The 20,424-nt window shown below is 42.1% G+C and overlaps 1 protein-coding gene across 1 annotated transcript in view; it reads right to left on the reverse strand.

Annotated features, from left to right (window-relative positions):
• LOC106613892 (cytosolic carboxypeptidase 6) overlaps positions 1–20,424 on the reverse strand; it is a 402,565-nt gene that overhangs the window by 300,821 nt on the left and 81,320 nt on the right. The gene's annotated exons all lie outside the window — the stretch shown is intronic.

The raw sequence follows: 20,424 nt of genomic DNA on the forward strand, positions 1-20,424 counted from the left end.
GTTTGGGGAGCAGAGAAAGCCGGAAAGCCTAGTGTGAACTTATATGGACGACTGGGAGAACAGTGGAAGTCCATGTTACGTAAGGCTTGCTTTGTCTATACTGGAGAACTTAGACGGGAGATGACAATCTAACTTTTGGGTTTGTTTTTAAGGTGCATTGAACCCATGCAATAAGACCCTAAATGTAAATAAATCCCCTTTTTTATTCTATTTTTGAATGACTACAGAGAGCAGTGCAGCCAGTTGTTCATGTCCTCAGCAGCATCACAGATAAAGCTTCATGCAGATGAGGGTTCATTAACATCCCAGAGTGTTTAACTGGGACACTCAGAGGACATTCAAGCACCTGGATTATCAACTGGTCATGCTTTTCATTTGGCTAGGATTATCACAGCCTGGAAAGCGGCACAAATGTGATTTGAGGCTGGAAAAAGGCAATCAACAAGCCATCTCCAAGCACAAGTGGAAAATAACTCTTTCATAGTCTCGCAATATATTGTTTGAGCATCCCAATTGTACTCTTGAGTATGATTAGGCCTATATCTAAAAAATGAAAGCTGAAATGGGCTTTAAGAATATTTGACATGAGAGGTTGAAAGGACCTGCATTGTGAAATAGAAATGATGTAGGATCTGCTGATGACAGGAGGAAATTACAGGTGTTTGTCCTCCATAACACACAGTAGTTCATCTGAGCCTTTTTAGCATGCATGTTCCATGTACCATTATTGGGCCCCAAGGCCTCATGGGCCCTGTAACAGCACACAGATGACAAGGTAGTTAGGGACGAGCTGCCTGTTCCAAGACACTCAATTATCCTGTATTACGCTCTGCCCCATCATACCCATACACTCAACACAGGCACAATAGACCAACAGACTGGAAGACTGACAAGTTCAAAATGTTTAAATCTCAAAACCTTACAGTAGTGTCGATTGGGTTGGTACCAGCAGGCAGCAGAACAATGTACAGTGCTCTATGACCACACTTTAAAAGGCCCAGTGCAGTCAAAAACGTGAATTTCCTGTTTTACATATATTATATGAAGTTGGAATAATAGTGTGAAAATGAGGATAATGCTGTTTGAGAAGAAATTCTGCCTGTTTTGGTGTGATGGAGTTTTGGCCTGCCTAGAGACATCACCAGATGGTAGATTAGTTAGTTAATCGACCAATAAGAAATAGTTCCAAACCTCTCTGCTACTAATAGCTAGTTTTAAGTTTTTCCTTTCCCACTCAGACCACTCCCAGACAGTCTTAGCTAAATTCTTGCTTGTGAAATTGCTCTAGCTAAGAAGCTATTTCTGTTTCTTTTTGACCATTTTAATTGAAAACAATCACAGTAAGGTACTTAATTGTTACACAGAAATGATTTAATATTGATATAAAAATGGCTGCATTGAGACTTTAACAACATGTTTACACACTGCTGTGGTTATTCATCCTCTGACATTTTACAAGAAACACCTGCCTCAGACACACAAAAAAAACACAGGACACCAGAAATGTGTGTGTGTGTGTGTGTGTGTGTGTGTGTGTGTGTGTGTGTGTGTGTGTGTTAGGCAGAGTATGTGAGTGGAGTTGAGCAGTCGTAAATCCTCTTTTCCAACAGCTCTGCTAAAAACCGCTCTGCGCTTACAGGAAAGAAAATTAACGTTTTAGATTCGGTCCATTCATTAAAATCACAATTTAAACAACATCCATTGATTTTTGTGACTACCTGGACCTAACACTTGGTTTTGAAGTATTGAAACCAAACCATATGATTTGAATGAAAAGTAATAAACATGAAAATGTGAATGTAAGAAGCGCTCATCATTTCAAATAGCCTACATGTCATATTAAACAGCAGAAGGAATGAAAACAGATTATTTAGGATATTATTTCAATTGTTTCAAGGCTATAGCCAACAAAGAAATACATGCTGAATACATCTGTTGCTAGTCATCTCTTATCTGTCGCGTCTCTCCAACCATCTGCAGGCTTCCTGCTTCCAGTCGTCTTTTGACCAACAGTCTCATTTTGAATTATATGTACGAGTGCCCTTAACTCACGAGCGCACTGCTAGTTCCAAAACGAACCCGTTTTTTGGAAAAGGGTTCTTCAAAGCACCCCTTAAGTCTACAAAGGATAAACAAAGAAATTATGGCAGAGTATATTTTCTTAAATTAACCTCTAGATTATTATTTTTTACCTTAAATTATCCTGAAGGATCCTCCAGGAACCTTTTCTTTTTAGAGTGCAGACCCACTGGAGATGCTAAACACCATTTTGGACACTCTTGCCAGGCTGGGCAGAGATGCAGAGTTGTTTTTTAAATCTTTATATAGGTTGGCCTAAAGGTTTTTAAGCAAAATAACCCAATCAAATGGAAAGATCCTTGAAAGTGGGAATATGCCAGGCCTATTGGGCCAAAATCAATTATGGACTATTGTATAGATAATAGAATAAAAATAAACAAAACTTTTAAGAGATCTCAAATCAAATGTTATTTGTCACATGCGCCGAATACAACAGGTGAAACATTACAGTGAAATGCTTACTTACAAGCCCTTAACCAACAATGCAGTTTTAAGAAAAATACCTAAAGAAAAAACAAATAACAAATATATAGGGGATACCGGTACAGAGTCAATGTGCGGGGGCACCTGTTAGTCGAGGTAACTGAGGTAATATATACATGTAGGTAGAGTTATTAAAGTGACTTATGCATAGATAATAACAGAGAGTAGCAGCAGCGTAAAAGAGGGGGTGGCAACGCAAATAGTCTAGGTAGCCATTTGATTAGATGTTCAGTAGTATTATGGCTTGGGGATAGAAGCTGTTAAGAAGCCTCTTGGACCTAGACTTGGCGCTCCGGTACCGCTTGCCGTGCAGTAGCAGAGAGAACAGTCTATGACTAGGGTGGCTGGAGTCATTGACAATTTTTAGGGCCTTCCTCCGACACCGCCTGGTATAGAGGTCCTGGATGGCAGGAAGCTTGGCCCCAGTGATGTACTGGGTCGTACGCACTACCCTCTGTAGCGCCTTGCGGTCGGAGGCCGAGCAGTTGCCATACCAGGCAGTGATGCAACCAGTCAGGATGCTCTCGATGGTGCAGCTGTAGAACCTTTTAAATACCTGAGGACCCATGCCAAATCTTTTAACCCCTGGTCGGGCTCCATCCAGCGAAAAATCCTATCGTTATTAGCATAACGAAATTTAATATATATATTTTTTTCAAATATAGGACTATGTTATATCGTTTTATAGATACACCTCTCCTGAATCAAACCACGTTGTCCGATTTCAAAAAGGCTTTACAGCAAAAGCAACAGGTCAGCGCCATCTTGGAACAATCGCATATCAAATCTAGTCTTGTATACTATTGTCAATAATCCCTTACCTTTGATTATCTTCATCAGAAAGCACTTCTAGGAATCCCAGGTCCACAACAAATGTATTTTCGTTCGAAAAAGTGAATCCTTTATGTTCCAATAGCTTTTTCTTGTTAGCGCGTTCTGAAGGCTGCACCAAAAGTTCCGTCGTGCGCGGGACTCCACTTTCGATTTTTTTTTTTTAAATTTAGGTTCGTTCAAACATGTCAAAAGTTGTATAACATAAATCTTTAGGGCCTTTTTCAACCAGAGCTCCAATAAGATTCAAGGGGGACGATTGCATTGTGTTTCAAAACGTTTCGAAAGGGGAGGGTAGCCAGGGGCGCCGGCGTCATAATGGTGATGGCCCTCTCCGTGTGACCACGTTCCACTGCGTCTCATTCATTCAGTTTTCACAGTAGAAGGCTCAAATCACTTTGTAAAGACTGGGGACATCTAGTGGAAGCAATAGGAAGTGCTCAATGAACCATTGCTCACTGTGTGATTTACAGGCAAACTGATGAAGTTGAGTCCGCAATTCAGAATTCCACTTCCTGTTACGATCGGTCTCGGGGTTTTGACTGCCATATGAGTTCTGTTATACTCACAGACACCATTCAAACAGTTTTAGAAACTTTAGGGTGTTTTCTATCCACAAGTATTAATTATATGCATATCCTAGCTTCTGAGTTTGAGTAGGAGGCCGTTTAAAATGGGCATACATTTTTTTCAAAAATCGCTGTAGCGCCCCCTATCCTAGGCGAACGACAAGAGGTTAAGTCTCCTGTGGGGGAATAGGTTTTGTCGTGTTGAAGCTCTCAACCTACAGCCCCATTGATGACAATGGGGGCATCCTTGGACCTCCTTTTCCTGTAGTCCACAATCATCACCTTTGTCTTGATCAGGTTGAGGGAGAGGTTGTTGTCCCGGCTCCACACGGCCAGGTCTCTGACCTCCTCCCTATATGCTGTATCGTCGTTGTCGGTGTTTAGGCCTACCACTGTTGTGTCATCGGCAAACTTAATAATGGTGTTGGAGTCGTGCCTGGCCGTGTAGTCATGAGTGAACAGGGAGTACAGGAGGGGACTGAGCACACACACCAGAGGGGCCCCCGTGTTGAGGATCAGAGTGGCGGATGTGTTACCTACCCTTACCACCTGGGGGTGGGCCCGTCAGAAAGTCCAGGATCCAGTTGCAGAGGGAGATGTTTAGTCCCAGGGTCCTTAGCTTAGTGGTGAGTTTTGAGGGTACTATGGTGTGGAACACTGAGCTGTAGTCAATGAATAGCATTCTCACATAGGTGTTCCTTTTGTCTGGGTGTGAAAGGGTAGTGTGGAGTACAATAGAGATTGCACCCCCTGTGGATCTGTTGGGGCGGTATGCAAATTGAAGTGGGTCTCGGGTTTCTGGGATAATGGTGTTGATGTGAGCCATGACCAGCCTTTCAAAGCACTTCATGGCTACAGACGTGAAGGATACGGGTCGGTAATCATTTAGGCAGGTTACCTTAGTGTTCTTGGGCACAGATACTATGGTGGTCTGCTTGAAATATGTTCGTATTACAGACTCTGACAAGGAGAGGTTTAAAATGTCAGTGAAGACACTTGCCAGTTGGTCAGCGCATGCTTGGAGTACACGTCCTGGTAATCCGTCTGGTCATGAATTCCAGTCTGTGCTAGCAAAACAGTCCTGTAGCTTAGCATCTGCTTCATCTGACCACTTTTTTATTGACCGAGTCACTGGTGCTTCCTGATTTCATTTTTGCTTGTAAGCAGGAATCAGGAGGACAGAATTATGGTCCGATTTGCCAAATGGAGGGCGAGGGAGAGCTTTGTACGAGTCACTGTGTGTGGAGTAAAGGTGGTGTAGAGTTTTTTTCCCCCTCTAGTTACACATTTAACATGATGGTAGAAATGAGGTAAAACGGATTTAAGTTTCCCTGCATTAAAGTCCCCAGTCACTAGGAGCGCTGCCTCTGGATGAGAGTTTTCCTGTTTGCATATGGCGGTATACAGCTCATTGAGTGCGGTCTCAGTGCCAGCATCGGTCTGTGGTGGTATGTAGACAGCTACGAAAAATACAAATGAAAACTCTCAGATAGAGTATCTCATGATAAGCTGTAGACCACACTATCGCCATGAGGCAAAACCTCAACACTTCCTTAGATATCGTGCACCAGCTGTTGTTTTCAAATATACATAGACCGTCACCCCCTGTCTTACCAGAGGCTGCTGTTCTATCCTGCCGATACAGTGTATAACCAGCCAGCTGTATGTTATTCATGTCGTCGTTCAGCCACGACGACTCAGTGAAACATAAGATATTACAGTTTTTAATGTCCCGTTGGTAGGATTTACATGCTTTAATTCGTCCAATTTATTATCCAGCGATTGTACGTAGGCCAACAGTACCGATGGCAAAGGTAGATTAGCCACTCATCGGCGGATCCTCACAAGGCACCCGATCTCCTTCCGCGATACCTTTTCCGTCTCATTCTCCTGCAAATGATGGGGATGAGGGCCTGTTCGGGTGTCTGGAGTAAATCCCTCTCGTCCGACTCATTAAAGAGAAATTCTTCTTCCAGTTCAAGGTGAGTAATTGCTGTTCTGATTTCCAGAAGCTCTTTTCGGTCATATGACATGGTGGCAGAAACATTATGTACAAAATAAGTTTCAAATAACGCAAAAAAACATACACAATAGCACAATTGGTTACGGGATCGTAAAACGGCAGCCATCTCTTTCGCGCCATTTAGTTTATAAATACTTTGCTACAATGACACACAGTTATCTACCCACCTCGTTCCTTTCTTTTATCATGTGCACGTAGTAAGTACACCATCATGCTTTCGGGATACGTGTCTTTTCAGATTCCACAATTATTCTTTAGTTATGGACACTACATCACCGCACCGCCTCTCTTGCTCTTGGTCCTCCTCATCGTTGTAAGTCACCTTGATTTTGCACCAGTGTGTTTTATCAGTTTCTTTATGAAAATATTTAGCGAACGCCATGACAGTAGCTAAAGCTAGGGGCTATAGCAGCACACAAGTAGACTACAAATGCATGCTGGGCTGGGCATGCCCTGAGCTCGTGAAGTGAGCGGTACTGGAGCAAATTTGGAGCAGGCGAGAAAGCCGACGCTCCAGCCTTGGGAATCTCGCTCCATGCTCCAGTAAAATTGGCTCTGCTCCGCTCATATAGTCTGGTGTAGGGATGAGCTGTCTGTTGCAAGACACTCAATTATCCTGTATTACGCTCTGCCCCATCATACCCACACACTCAACACAGGCACAATAGACCAATAGACTGGAAGTGACAAGTTAAAAATGTTTCAACGCCAAAACATTACAGTAGTGTTGATTGGGTTGGTAACAAGAGACAGCAGTACAACAGTGCTCTATGACCACACTTTAACAACATGTTTACACAATGCAGTGGTTCGTCATCCTCTGGCATTTTACAAGATACAAAAGCACCTACCTCAGACACTTCACAGTCAAACTACTTTTTTTCAGCAAAACCACAGGACACCAGAAATTCCCCATTGTGTGTATGTGTACAGTATGTTTTTCCTTTCCATTTTTTTTCATTACTCTACCTCTGAATACGTAGGCTGTAGAAGCCAGCAGCGTTTAAAGTGGGCTGCTTGTCTCACCGGAATTCCCCATCTTGTAGGAATCTCATTATCAACAAATGCTGGCAGATCAGAAACAAGGCATCTAGGGGAAGAGTGTGTTTGGGGAGGGGGAAGGCACAAGAGGACGTTTTGTAGAATCTTATACTAATACTAACATACAGTCCATAACACAAACTGCTCCAGCCATTCCAGTATTACATTAGCATTTGGCTTATTTGAGGTTTCACTGAGTCTCACCACAGACTTAAGCCTATGTGTTACATAACTACATAGGATCATAAGCCACATTTTGATTCAGTTCATAGATACAACCATTCCACACACAAGGTTACTGCACTTCCATAGTTACATGGATACTGTAACAGACACAAACTACAGTACAAAAACAGGAAAATACTGTATCTCTAGTTTCTCAATATAAGGACTTCACCAAGAGTTCAATAGACAGCTAGCCTACTGCTTCATTGGAAAGACAGGAGTGAAGTTAGTTAAACCAATGTTTGAGCTCGATAACAGGCAGTGTTTTCACTTTCATATAAAAGGATTATTGAGAATCCAGTAAACAGATTAGGTTGAGCTTTGTTTTGCTTGACACCATAGGAAGATAAAAAAGGTTTAATCTTACTAAACACAACACTTCCTACCAAAGCAACACTCGAGCAACATGTAGAAAACATGGGAAAACATACAAGCCCCTACACAAAGCATCCATCTTGGAACTCACATTCTCATTATAGAGAACCCATTAATCCTCATATACAGTTGAAGTTGGAAGTTTACATACACCTAGGTTGGAGTCATTAAAAATCCTTTTTCAACCTCTCCACAAATTTCTTGTTAACAAACTATAGTTTTGGCAAGTCGGTTAGGACATCTACTTTGTGCATGACACAAGTAATTTTTCCAACAATTGTTTACAGACAGATTATTTCACTTATAATTCACTGTATCACAATTCCAGTGGGTCAGAAGTTTACATACACTAAGTTGACTGTGCCTTTAAACATCTTGGAAAATTCCAGAAAATGATGTCATGGCTTTAGAAGCAACTGATAGGCTAATTGACATAATTTCAGTCAATTGGAGGTGTACCTGTGGATGTATTTCAAGGCCTACCTTCAAACTCTGTGCCTCTTTGCTTGACATCATGGGAAAATCAAAAGAAATCAGCCAAGACCTCAGAAAAAAATTGTAGACCTCCACAAGTCTGGTTCATCCTTGGGAGCAATTTCCAAACGCCTGAAGGTACCACGTTCATCTGTACAAACAATAGTACGCAAGTATAAACACCATGGGACCACGCAGCCATCATACCGCTCAGGAAGAAGACACGTTCTGTCTCCTAGAGATGAACGCACTTTGGTGCGAAAAGTGCAAATCAATCCCAGAACAACAGCAAAGGACCTTGTGAAGATGCTGGAGGAAACAGGTACAAAAGTATCTATATCCACAGTAAAACAAGTCCTATATCAACATAACCTGAAAGGCCGCTCAGCAAGGAAGAAGCCACTGCTCCAAAACCGCCATAAAAAAGCCAGACTACGGTTTGCAACTGCACATTAGAACAAAGATCATACTTTTTGGAGAAATGTCCTCTGATCTGATGAAACAAAAATAGAACTGTTTGGCCATAATGACCATCATTATGTTTGGAGGAAAAAGGGGGAGGCTTGCAAGCCGAAGATTACCAACCCAACCGTGAAGCACAGGAGTGGCAGCATCATGTTGTGGGGGTGCTTTGCTGCAGGAGGGACTAGTGCACTTCACAAAATAGATGGCATCATGAGAAGGGAAAATGATATGGATATATTGAAGCAACATCTCAAGACATCAGTCAGGAAGTTAAAGCTTGGTAACAAATGGGTTTTCCAAATGGACAATGACCCCAAGCATACTTCCAAAGTTGTTGCAAAATGGCTTAAGGACAACAAAGTCAAGGTATTGGGGTGGCCATCACAAAGCCCTGACCTCAACCCTATAGAAATTCTGTGGGCAGAACTGAAAAAGCGGGTGCGAGCAAGGAGGCCTACAAACCTGACTCAGTTACACCAGCTCTGTCAGGAGGAATGGGCCAAATTTCACCCAGCTTGTGGCAGGTTACCCGAAACATTTGACCCAAGTTAAACAATTTAAAGGCAATAATACCAAATACTAATTGAGTGTATGTAAACTTCTGACCAACTGGGAATGTGATAAAATAAATAAAAGCTGAAATAAATCATTCTCTCTACTATTATTCTGACATTTCACATTATTAAAATAAAGTGGTGATCCTAACTGACCTAAAACAGGGAATTTGTACTGGGATTAAATGTCAGGAATTGTTTAAATGTATTTGGCTGAGGTGTATGTAAACTTCCGACTTCAACTGTATACTCTATGTACCATTTCATAGTGCCTAAGATGTTGTTGAATCTATGTAACTACTTGGCATTTTTGCAAAGGTTATTTTATTGTTGCTCTCTAAAAGGGAATTCCTTTGGTAAATGTGTCAGATTAACTCAGGAACAGGAACACAGAAAATGGCAGGTATTAAAGACTGCATATTTCAACACAAATAGTTATTTGACTAGCATAGAAATACTTTTCTGAACCTTAACATGTCCGTATAATAAGTGGATTTAAGCTCGGAACATTGTATCGGACTGTCATTGTGTTTCAAAATTGCACTGCCCAGTTTACATTACAAGGCAACAGAGGTAATTTCTCAGCAAATTACCCTGTCCATTTCTACAGCGAGGGAAACGTTGCAACTGTAATGTTCTCGAAAATATCACAACAGCAATGGTTTGGCTCCAGGCAAGATAAAATGAATGCTGTTATAATTGGTGAATTTATTAAAATGACCTACACACCAACACCATTACGCCTGTAAACCTGCCGCCACACTCTGCTGCACATATCTCTGGAGGAGTTGGAATGCGTATTGGCAATATTAATTGAAAGGTGAAAATTAGTTGCAGGTTTAATATATAAGTTAATTGTTGCAGAATTCCGATAAGCTTGTGTTGAGATTGGATTGACCTCTTTTGCCGAAGAAAAATAGCCACCAGTACTGGTCGATGAAACCCTGAGTTATTTTTCACTGTCTCCATCTCTCTCAAGTTGCAATCCCAGTCATTAGGCTGAAAGGAAAGACAGGAAGGATTTTCTCCCTGTATAATAAACCTATTAAGTTGCTATCACCTCTCCAACACCCGTGTGAGCCTGTGATGTATTAATATATTGTCCTCTAAGGTACAGTTCTACGGATACAGGAGAGCATTTGATGCCAGCCAGCTTATCAGTGGAGGCTTATCTCTTTCAGACAGTTAGCAAAGAGTATAGACTGAGGGAACGGCACAGCTACAGGTCATCCATCCCCAGAAATCCCTGCAATGTTTGGAGTAAAACCCTTTCAAGAGGAATCCTGTCACTAACAACTAATACAAGGTGAAGGTCTCACCTTGATTTGGAGAGGAAGTCAACTGAAACTTCAAACTTCAAGTTTTCTTTAGAAAAATGCTAATGCGTTTTAAGAAATTGATGTAAAAACAATTCCAGGATATGCATACAAAAATAAGATTTATGCTAAATATGACTATGAAATTCTTAACTGCTTATTTGATGAGTTTGATGAGTGGGTTTGTCTTTAATGTTGTATGGTTATAATAATAGGCCTACTCCTATCTCTCACCCTTCTATGGATCAGTGCCCAGGAAAGGTGAAAGTTGTGAGTAAGTTACTGGAAGTGTGATCCCAGCGGAAAGGCTGCCAAAGGCGAAACAGAGCTGGGTGGGAATTAGACTAGGGCTAAACTAATCGTGAGCACTGGGAGTTGGAGGGGTGCTGCAAAGCTCTGATTTATTTTGTGCATATCTGTAAAGAACCTTCCATCTGGCAGAGCACGAAACCATCAACACTGTAATTAAAATGCAATTACCATCTTTCTCCTCCCCCAGAAACACAGTAATCCCAGAGAATATATTCCATCTGTGCCATATACAGCCTGCCATCTCCTTCTCACCTCAATAGCATTCTCCCTTTAGCTTCCCCTCCTTTATGTGCTGTACATCTACAATAATAGTCCTTTTCCTCATCCATTCTATCCATCGGCTCCATTGACTACACTCAGAATCATTAGCTTTGTTCTGTGGGGTGCTTTCCACCACGTAATTTACACAGAGTATACCAAACATTAGGTACACCTCCCTAATATTGAGTTGCCCTCAGAACAGCCTCAATTTGTTGGGGCATGGACTCTACAAGGTGTCGAAAGCGTTCCACAGGGATGCTGGCCCATGTTGACTTCAATGCTTCCCACAGTTGTGTCACGTTGGTTGGATGTCCTTTGGGTGGTGGACCATGCTTGATACACACAGGAAACTGTTGAAAAACCCAGCAGCATTGCAGTTCTTGACGCAAACCGGTGTGCCCAGCACCGTTTACCATACCCTATTCAAAGGCACTTAAATCTTTTGTCTTGCCCATTCACCCTCTGAATGGCACACATACACAATCCATGTCTCAATTGTCTTAAGGCTTAAAAATCCCTCTTTAACCTCTCCTTCCCTTCATCTACACTGATTGAAGTGGATTTAACAAGTGACATCAACAAGGGATCATAGCTTTCACCTGTAAAGTCTATGTCATGGAAAGAGTAGGTGTTCTTAATGTTTTGAATACTCAGTGGATATCTGCTTGGACTGAATCACCCTTCAGATGGATGCATCTGCTTGAGGGTGTAAATAATCACCTGAGCTGCCTCGTCAAAATAAGAACAAGACAAAAAGAGATATACTACTCAATTCATATTGCATTGTGCGCCACTCTCTTTTCCTCTGAAGGTTATCAGAGGTTTCACCACCTATTCACATCTCTATGACTGAAATGCAGGTTGAAGTTTATTGTCATGAATCTTGCCCCGGAGGCAGAACTGAGTAATTTACACTAGTTGGGACTGCTGCAAAGTAAAAATTGGCTATATCGTAAAATATATTTTTGGTCTTAATTTAAGGTTAGGGTTAGGGTTTAGGGTTAGCAGTGTGGTTAAGGTTAGGGTTAAGGTTAGGTTTAAAAGAGAGTGGAGGAAAATAGAGTGGATTTTCTGACTTTGTGGCTGTGCCAGCTAGTGGCTGTGACCACTCTGCAGAGCTGCCTCCAGGGTAAGATTCATGACAATAAATGCCCATAGCTGTGGGAAGTAGAGGTGCTGTGGGTGCTGCAGCACCCCCTTAATTTTTTTCACACAAAAGTAGTGCACTGGGCCTTTACTAGTCCCTGTTGACAAAAGAAATCCCCCCCGTCAGCGAAAAGATAGCAGCACCCCTACCCCCAAACATCTTCCCATGGCTATGTAAATGCTGACCTGCGACAGAAACTATGCAATCCATCAATTTGTACAGTGGCATAAAACTTGGGTGTTCAGTTCACTAACAAGTGTCTTTTTAGAAAACAAACAAAAATGAGGGACAACAATGACAAAGACATAAGAGAGGAGGCACACAGACAATCAATGACCTCAGCCACCCGAGCCACAGCATGTTCACCCATCTACCATCTAGATTCTAGAAGGTGGAGATGGTGCATGTGCATCAAAGCTAGGACCGAGAGACTGAAAAACAGCTTCCATCTCTAGGACACCATCCCTGTAGCTCAGTTGGTAGAGCATGGTGTTTGCAACGCCAGGGTTGTGGGTTTGATTCCCACGGGGGGCAAGCACAGGAAAAAAAAAAAAAAAAAATGAAATGTATGCATTCACTACTGTAAGTCGCTCTGGATAAGAGCGTCTACTAAATGACTAAAATGTAAAATGTAAATGTTAAATAGTCACCAGCAGCCAGACTCCACCCAGTACCCTACCCTGAACCTTTGTCATTGTTACTAGCTGGCTACCACCCGGTACCTTAGAGGCTGCTGCCCTACGTACAGTCATTGGACACTTTAATAATGTTTACACTGTTTTACCCACTTCATACTGTATGTATAAATAATAATAATAATAATAAATATATAAAATATTCTAGTCTAGGCTCATCCTATATAACTACTGCTGTACATACCTTTTCTATTCATACTATCCATACTGTCTATATACACCCCATTCTATACAAACAGTATACTACATTCCGGACTCTGACATGGCTCGTTCTGATATTTCTTAATGTCTTTGACTTTGATTTTTAGTTTTTTTATTTGTGTGTATTGTTAGGTAAACTGCACTGTTGAAGCTAGAAACATAAGCATTTCGCAACACCCGCCATAACATTTGCAAAATATCTGTAGGCGACCAATAAAATGTGATTTGATTTGAGTGTGTTTGTGTGCATGTGTGCTTGCGTGAATGTGTGTGTGTGCATGCGTGCATGTTCGTGGCTGTATCGACAAGCACACATGCATGTGTTCATGTGTGTCATGGGGGGATAAATCACTTCCTCATACAGTTACACAGCACATGGACAGGGAGAATGGGAAAGATATTAGAGGTAGAGCAAGAGAGGGAGAGGAAGAAAGAAAAAGTAAGATGGGATGAGGGAGAGGTAGAGATTTGTACAAAATTAGGAAGGTAAGATAAGAAAAACTTGACACACGGAGGGACAGAGGGATAACAGGACTTACATATTCATTCCACTTGTAGAGACGGGGTGTGCAAAACAAACAAAAGCCATACCTAGTGATAATTATGATCCTAGTCTATCCTAACCAGAAATGCTAAAGACCGCATATGTGACCGACCGCCTTGATTCAGTCGTATGTAGCAAAATGTGAAGTTTTTTTTACATTGTATAAAAGCAGAGACACAGAGCTACAAAATGATATATCTTACACTGCATTTGAGGAACAATGGGAAAGTAATTCTGCTTTGAAAGTTGATAAACTTGTAACCTCACTTGAGAAAATTGCCTTTGAATGTTTTGGTACCAACTGGAGAGCTCTTCTTTGCCTACACCCATTCAGCATCGTTCACACCCTCTTAAGCTTGAGCCCGACCCATCTCTTTAAGGGTTGATCCGAGCATTCTGTACTAACAGCAGTCAAGCACTCAAGCTAACATTGGCTAGCTTGCTAGCTACTTCCAGACACAAATGAGAGAACACCCCACTCTGACAATTTTACTCGCCCTAGCAGAACTGGTTAGGCTGTTATCCAGAGCGTTGGTGACTGTAACTGTGCTGCTGGCAACAATTTAATTAAACTTTCTTGCTGACGTTTACTGACACCGCCCATATTCAACGGGTGTTGAGCATTCGTAAATTCATCAGTTATTCTGCACTCTGGTACACTCAGATAAGAGTGCTCTGAAATTGGAGTAGATGGCCAGACTGAATTTACGAACTCACCCGAAATGGTTACTTGCATAGTGGAGTCTTTTGTTAAGACATGTAGCTAGCTGGCTAGCTAAACAATGAACCATAATCCCAATTTATGACATTACTACCCTGCATGAATCTACAGGTAGCTAACCAACCGTGTTCAATGTTAGCTAGCTAACATTAGGCTATAACTGGCCAAGCAAATTGGTCTGAGATACAAATAATAAGATCATACACGTAACGTTAGCTAGCGAGCCAGCCAGCTAACGTTAGCTAGCTAGCTAACAGTATACTTTAACGTGAAATGAAAACGAATGTCAAAATTAGAAACGTGTAATATCTAAAAATGTAGCTAGCTGGACAATCTTAGCTGTATACATTATGGTTGGACGCCTCTCCCATTCACAGATGCCATGGTTGCCTTTAGTTTGAAGATGTAATCCGGAGACAGGTGTTTTCTCCATCTCCTTAGCCATCATATTCTAACTCCACTGATTTCAAAACTGGAAAGCAACACTTACGCAGTTCTACTAAGCAATACATATACAATATATATATATATATATATATATATATATTTAATTTTTTTTAACGGCGTTAGACAGGATTTGCTACACATACTAACCAGCTCAAATAGACAGACGCGTGCTATATGGCAGACCAATCCGAACTCATCTCTTGGCGCTCATTATCTGTCACGTCCTGACCAGTAATAGGGGTTATTTGTTATTGTAGTTTGGTCAGGACGTGGCAGAGGGTATTTGTTTTATGTGGTTCGGGATGGTGGTTTGATTTATGTATTCCGGGGGTTTTTGGGCACTGTTCTATGTTAGTGTATTTCTATTTTCTGTCTAGTCTTTTGTATTTCTATGTTTGGTTAATTGGGGTTGGACTCTCAATTGGAGGCATGTGTTTTCTAGTTGCCTCTGATTGAGAGTCCTATATATACGTATGTGTTTGTTGAGTACTTTGTGGGAGATTGTTCTGTGTATAGCCTTGTGCCTTACCAGCCTGTGATTAGTCGTTGTGTTGTCTTTGTGTACGTGTTTGTTTTGGTTCTCCTTCTTGTCCGTTTTATAATAAAGAAGATGAGTGCACATTTCCCCACTGCATTTTGGTCTAAATCCGACGACACCCATTACATTATCTCAGCCAATCATGGCAAGCGGTAAGATTGCTGCCTTTTTCTGTGGCTAAACTAACTAGGCTCATAATTTAACAATTTTATTCATATTTACAGATGGCATATAAGTTTGTTATTAAGGCACCTGAAAGTTCGAATACTCCAGAAGGCATTTCTGCCAAAAAAAAACATTTAAAAAAAGATTACGTTCAAATGGCTCTCGTGTGAAGTAGTGACCCGCGACATACGTCTAGTTTGTGAAACAGGTCACATATGAGGAACATGTATTCTCACAGCACATGAGTATGATGTATCTAGCTTATTTCAGAGAACATCTTACTGAGTTCATGAGTTGTGTCTTCAGGAGCTGTGTCTTCAGGAGCTGTGTCTTCAGGAGCTGTGTCTTCAGGAGCTGTTTCTTCAGGAGCTGTGTCTTCAGGAGTTGTGTCTTCAGGAGCTGTGTCTTCAGGAGCTGTGTCTTCAGGAGCTGTGTCTTCAGGAGCTGTGTCTTCAGGAGCTGTGTCTTCAGGAGTTGTTACACATTACTCTTAGAAAAGAACAAACACACACTGAAGACAATAGTAATGCAGATAAGATTTTCCCTCAGTCTTGAAGCTGAACAGAAGACGGGAACTGGATCTCATCCAAACTACAGTATGAGATTTATTTGAGCTGAAGCTGAAGGTTGAGATAGAAGACACTAGGCCTAGATGCAGGTATATGATTTCTTTCTTCAACTTTCTTTCCTTCCTGAATTTGTAGGCTGAATTTGACCTTCAGATCTGCTCCACTGACCACATTTAACTGAATATAATATAAACTTTCATGATTTCATCTAGGGTTTTCACTGATATCAAATAGTTGGACGTTCTTTGTTGTACCCCCACAATGAGTCACATGATGAAATGTCTACCAAAACAGGGTGAGATTTCCATTCCAATTGCCAATGTGATGGCAGGGAGGGGGAATGAAAAATAGAGGCTAGCTGAAGCCACTGGGGTTAAGCACAATTGTTGTTGTAGAAAGAGGACATTATTGGAAATGGCTTTGGTACCGTGGGCGTCCCTGTTGAATAGCTTCTGCTTCTCTGAGGCTAGCAATGATTCCCTCCTGTTTCCCTCAAACTATTCCATCATTGTAAAGGGGATATATCGTATGGGAATACCTTCTCCTCCTCCCCTTCCTCCTGAATAGAGCAGAATCTATAGAATTAAAGCCATGATCTTGGGGGATAGGGTGCAATGCTGCTGATGTAACCAACTAAATTATGGGAAACAGAAGATGCAGGACAGGATTAAATAATAAGCATGCATGTTGGAAGAATGACAGATAGTCGATCGGATTTGTAAAAGGCCAAAACAGTGAGCACCCTTCAGTGTGTTAACCACCTTAACACTAACCACCTTAACACTAACCAACTTAATAAGCTAGAAAAGCTAGAAAAACCCATCAGGTTACAAAACCCATTCTCCATAGCTCTAGGGATCTCCCCTTCTCTGCTATCACTGAACGAGATGGTTTTCACTACACTCTATATTCTTTATGAGATTCTTTGTGAGACAACAAAATGTGCAGAATCAAATCAAGCTCACTCAAATAAAAATGTGTCTTGGAATTGGAAAAAAATTGCCAGTACCCATGAGTAGACAGGATAAAACTATTTCAGCACATAAAGATAACATCATACAAATTCTAAAACAAATAGATGCCTCCCAACACACAATGTGATTCTTTGATTTCAAAATTCTAGTCACACGCACTTCCTCGAGAGTGGGGTAAACAAGCAAAACTCCTGATCTTTTGGAACTCATAGATTTTCTTGACATTGGCCTATTCCTTGGTAATAATGGTGCACTCTAACTCAGGTTTGATTACCTGGCTGATTGGGAGGGGAGAGAAGGATGTGCACTATACCGCTGTATTTTATCTTATCTCTTAAAGATAAAATAATGGCAGCACACACAGTTTCTATAATAAGAGCACTGCAGCTAGCTATCAAGTTCTTATCAAGTCTACAGAGAGTTTTGGACCGTATTGGAATTTCAAACAGTAAACACAATACTGTGTGCATTTCCCAGACAGAGTGGAACAAAAGCCTTGTGCCCTCTGTTACTTCCCCCATAACAGTTTAATAATTTAGGGCTGGTTAAATGACTGAGAAACAGTCAAAGTAAAGGAGGGGAATAAAGATGGAGATAAAGAAAGGCAGCCTAAGCCTGGAGTAACCAATCTGTTTGAGGAAGTGCCCTGGCCCGCTGCAGCTTTACAGGGCCCATCCATCAGGAGGGACTGCTGTTCTGCCGCACATTAAAAGGAATTTCCACCATCTCCTCAGGTCACAGGCTCCATCACGAGGGAGGTGGAACTGTCACGAGTCCTTCAAGCCAAACAGTACCCCCGCCCATGTAGATGTAACACATTTGTCAATGCAGCAGAAGCTGGTCATACTGTATCTTATATATTTCTTTGTACAAACAGTAGAATACTATAGAGAGCTGTCAGTGTAGGCCTAAATGTTATACTCATACATAGGCAATATTTCATTGGTGGGGCTGAATGAGTCTTTACCAAAGATGCAAAACAAGCAAGGAGGTGAGCAGAACCAAGCACGAGCTAGCGAAAGTCAATTGGTGCGTTCTAGAACGTATTTGCATATTTCTTTTAGGGAACGCCTACACTGTGAATTGCCCATGTGCAATAACTCAATTTGCCCTTGCACTCCTGAACAACGGTATTTTTAGAAACTTTGGCAAAGGGTAAAATCTACAAAACTTAGTCCACCCTGTTTGTAACATATTGCGATTATTTTTTATTTATTTAACCTTTATTAACTAGGCAAGTCATTAAGAACAAATGTGTATTTACAATGACAGCCTACCAAAAGGCAAAAGGCCTCCAGCGTGGACAGGGGCTGGGATAGCACAAAACACACATCACGACAAGAGAAACACCACAACACTACATAAAGAGAGACCTAAGAAAACAACATAGCATGGCAGCAACACATGACAACACAACATGGTAGCAACACAACATGGCAGCAGCACAACATGGTAGCAGCAAAAAAACATGGTACAAATATTATTGGGCACAGACAACAGTGCAAAGGCGAAGCAGTCACAACTGTCAGTAAGAGAGTCCATGACTGAGTCTTCGAATGAAGATATGGAGATAAAACTGTCTGTCCAGTTTGAGTATTTTTTGCAGCTCGTTCTAGTCAAATAAAATTGTATTTGTCACATGCGCCGAATACAAGTGTCGACTTTACCGTGAAATGCTTACTTACAAGCCCTTAACCAACAGTGCAGTTCAAGAAGAGTTAAGAAAATATTTACCAAGTAGACTAAAATAAAAAGTTATAATAAAAAGTAACACAATAAGAATAACAATAACGAGGCTATATACAGGTGGCATCGGTACCGAGTCAGTGTGCGGGGTTACAGGTTAGTTGAGGTCATTTGTACATGTAGGTGGGGGTGAAGTGACTACGCATAGATAATAAACAACGAGTTGCAGCAGTGTACAAAAAGAAAAATGTAAATTGTCCGGTGGCGATTTTATAAATTTTTCAGCAGTCTTATGGCTTGGGGGTAGAAGCTGTTGAGGAGCCTTTTGGTCTTAGACTTGGCGCTCCGGTACCGCTTGCTGTGCGGTAGCAGAGAAAACAGTCTATAACTTGGATGACTGGAGTCTCTGGCAATTTTATGGGCTTTCCTCTGACACCGCCTACTGTATAGGTCCTGGATGGCAGGAAGCTTGGCCCCAGTGATGTACTGGGCCGTTCACACTACCCTCTGTAGCGCCTTACAGTCAGATGCCGAGCAGTTGCCATACCAGGTGGTGATGGAGCCGGTCAGGATGCTCTCGATGGTGCAGCTGTAGAACCTTTTGAGGATCTGGGGGCCCATGCTAAATCTTTTCAGTCTTCTGAGGGGGAAAAGGTTTTGTCGTGCCCTCTTCACGACTGTCTTGGTATGTTTGGACCATGATAGTTCGTTGGTGATGTGGACACCAAGGAACTTGAAACTCTCGACCCGCTCCACTACAGCCCCGTCGATGTTAATGGGGGCCTGTTCAGCCCGCCTTTTCCTGTAGTCCACAATCAGCTCCTTTGTCTTGGTCACATTGAGGGAGAGGATGTTGTCCTGGCACCACACTGCCAGTTCTCTGACATCCTCCCCATTGGCTGTCCCTGTTGTGTTGTCAGCAAACTTAATGATGGGGTTTGAGTCGTGCTTAGCCATGCAGTCGTGGGTGAACAGGGAATACAGGAGGGGACTAAGTACACACCCCTGAGGGGCCCCAGTGTTAAGGATCAGCGTGGCAGACATGTTGTTGCCTACTCTTACCACCAGCGGGTGGCCCGTCAGGAAGTGCAGGATCCAGTTGCAGAGGGAGGTGTGTGTTCCAGAGTCCTTTGCTTGGTAATGAGCTTCGTGGGGACTACGGTGAAGAACGCTGAGCTGTAGTCAAAGAACAGCATTCTCACATAGGTGTTCCTTTTGTCCAGGTGAGAAAGGGCAGTGTGGAGTGCGATTGAGATTGTGCCATCTGTGGATCCGTTGGGGCGGTATGCGAATTGGAGTGGGTCTAGGGTGTCTGGGAGGATGCTATTAATGTGAGCCAACACCAGCCTTTCAAAGCAATTCATGGCTACCGACGTGAGTGCCACGGGGCGGTAATCATCTAGGCAGGTTACCTTCAGTTCCTTGGGAACAGGGACTATGGTGGTCTGCTTGAAACATGTAGGTATTACAGACTCAGGGAGAGGTTGAAAATGTCAGTGAAGACACTTGACAGTTGGTCCGCGCATGCTTTGAGTACACGTCCTGGTAATCCGTCTGGCCCAGCGGCTTTGTGAATGTTGACCTGTTTAAGTTTTTTTTCACATCAGCTACCGAGAGCATCATCACACAGTCATCAGTGTTGCTTGCCTCGAAGCGAGCATAAAAGGCATTTAGCTCGTCTGGTAGGCTCGCGTCACTGGGCAGCTCGCGTCTGGGTTTCCCTTTGTAA

The sequence above is a fragment of the Salmo salar genome, chromosome ssa10, assembly GCF_905237065.1.
Source record: "Salmo salar chromosome ssa10, Ssal_v3.1, whole genome shotgun sequence".
Lineage (NCBI taxonomy): Eukaryota > Metazoa > Chordata > Actinopteri > Salmoniformes > Salmonidae > Salmo > Salmo salar.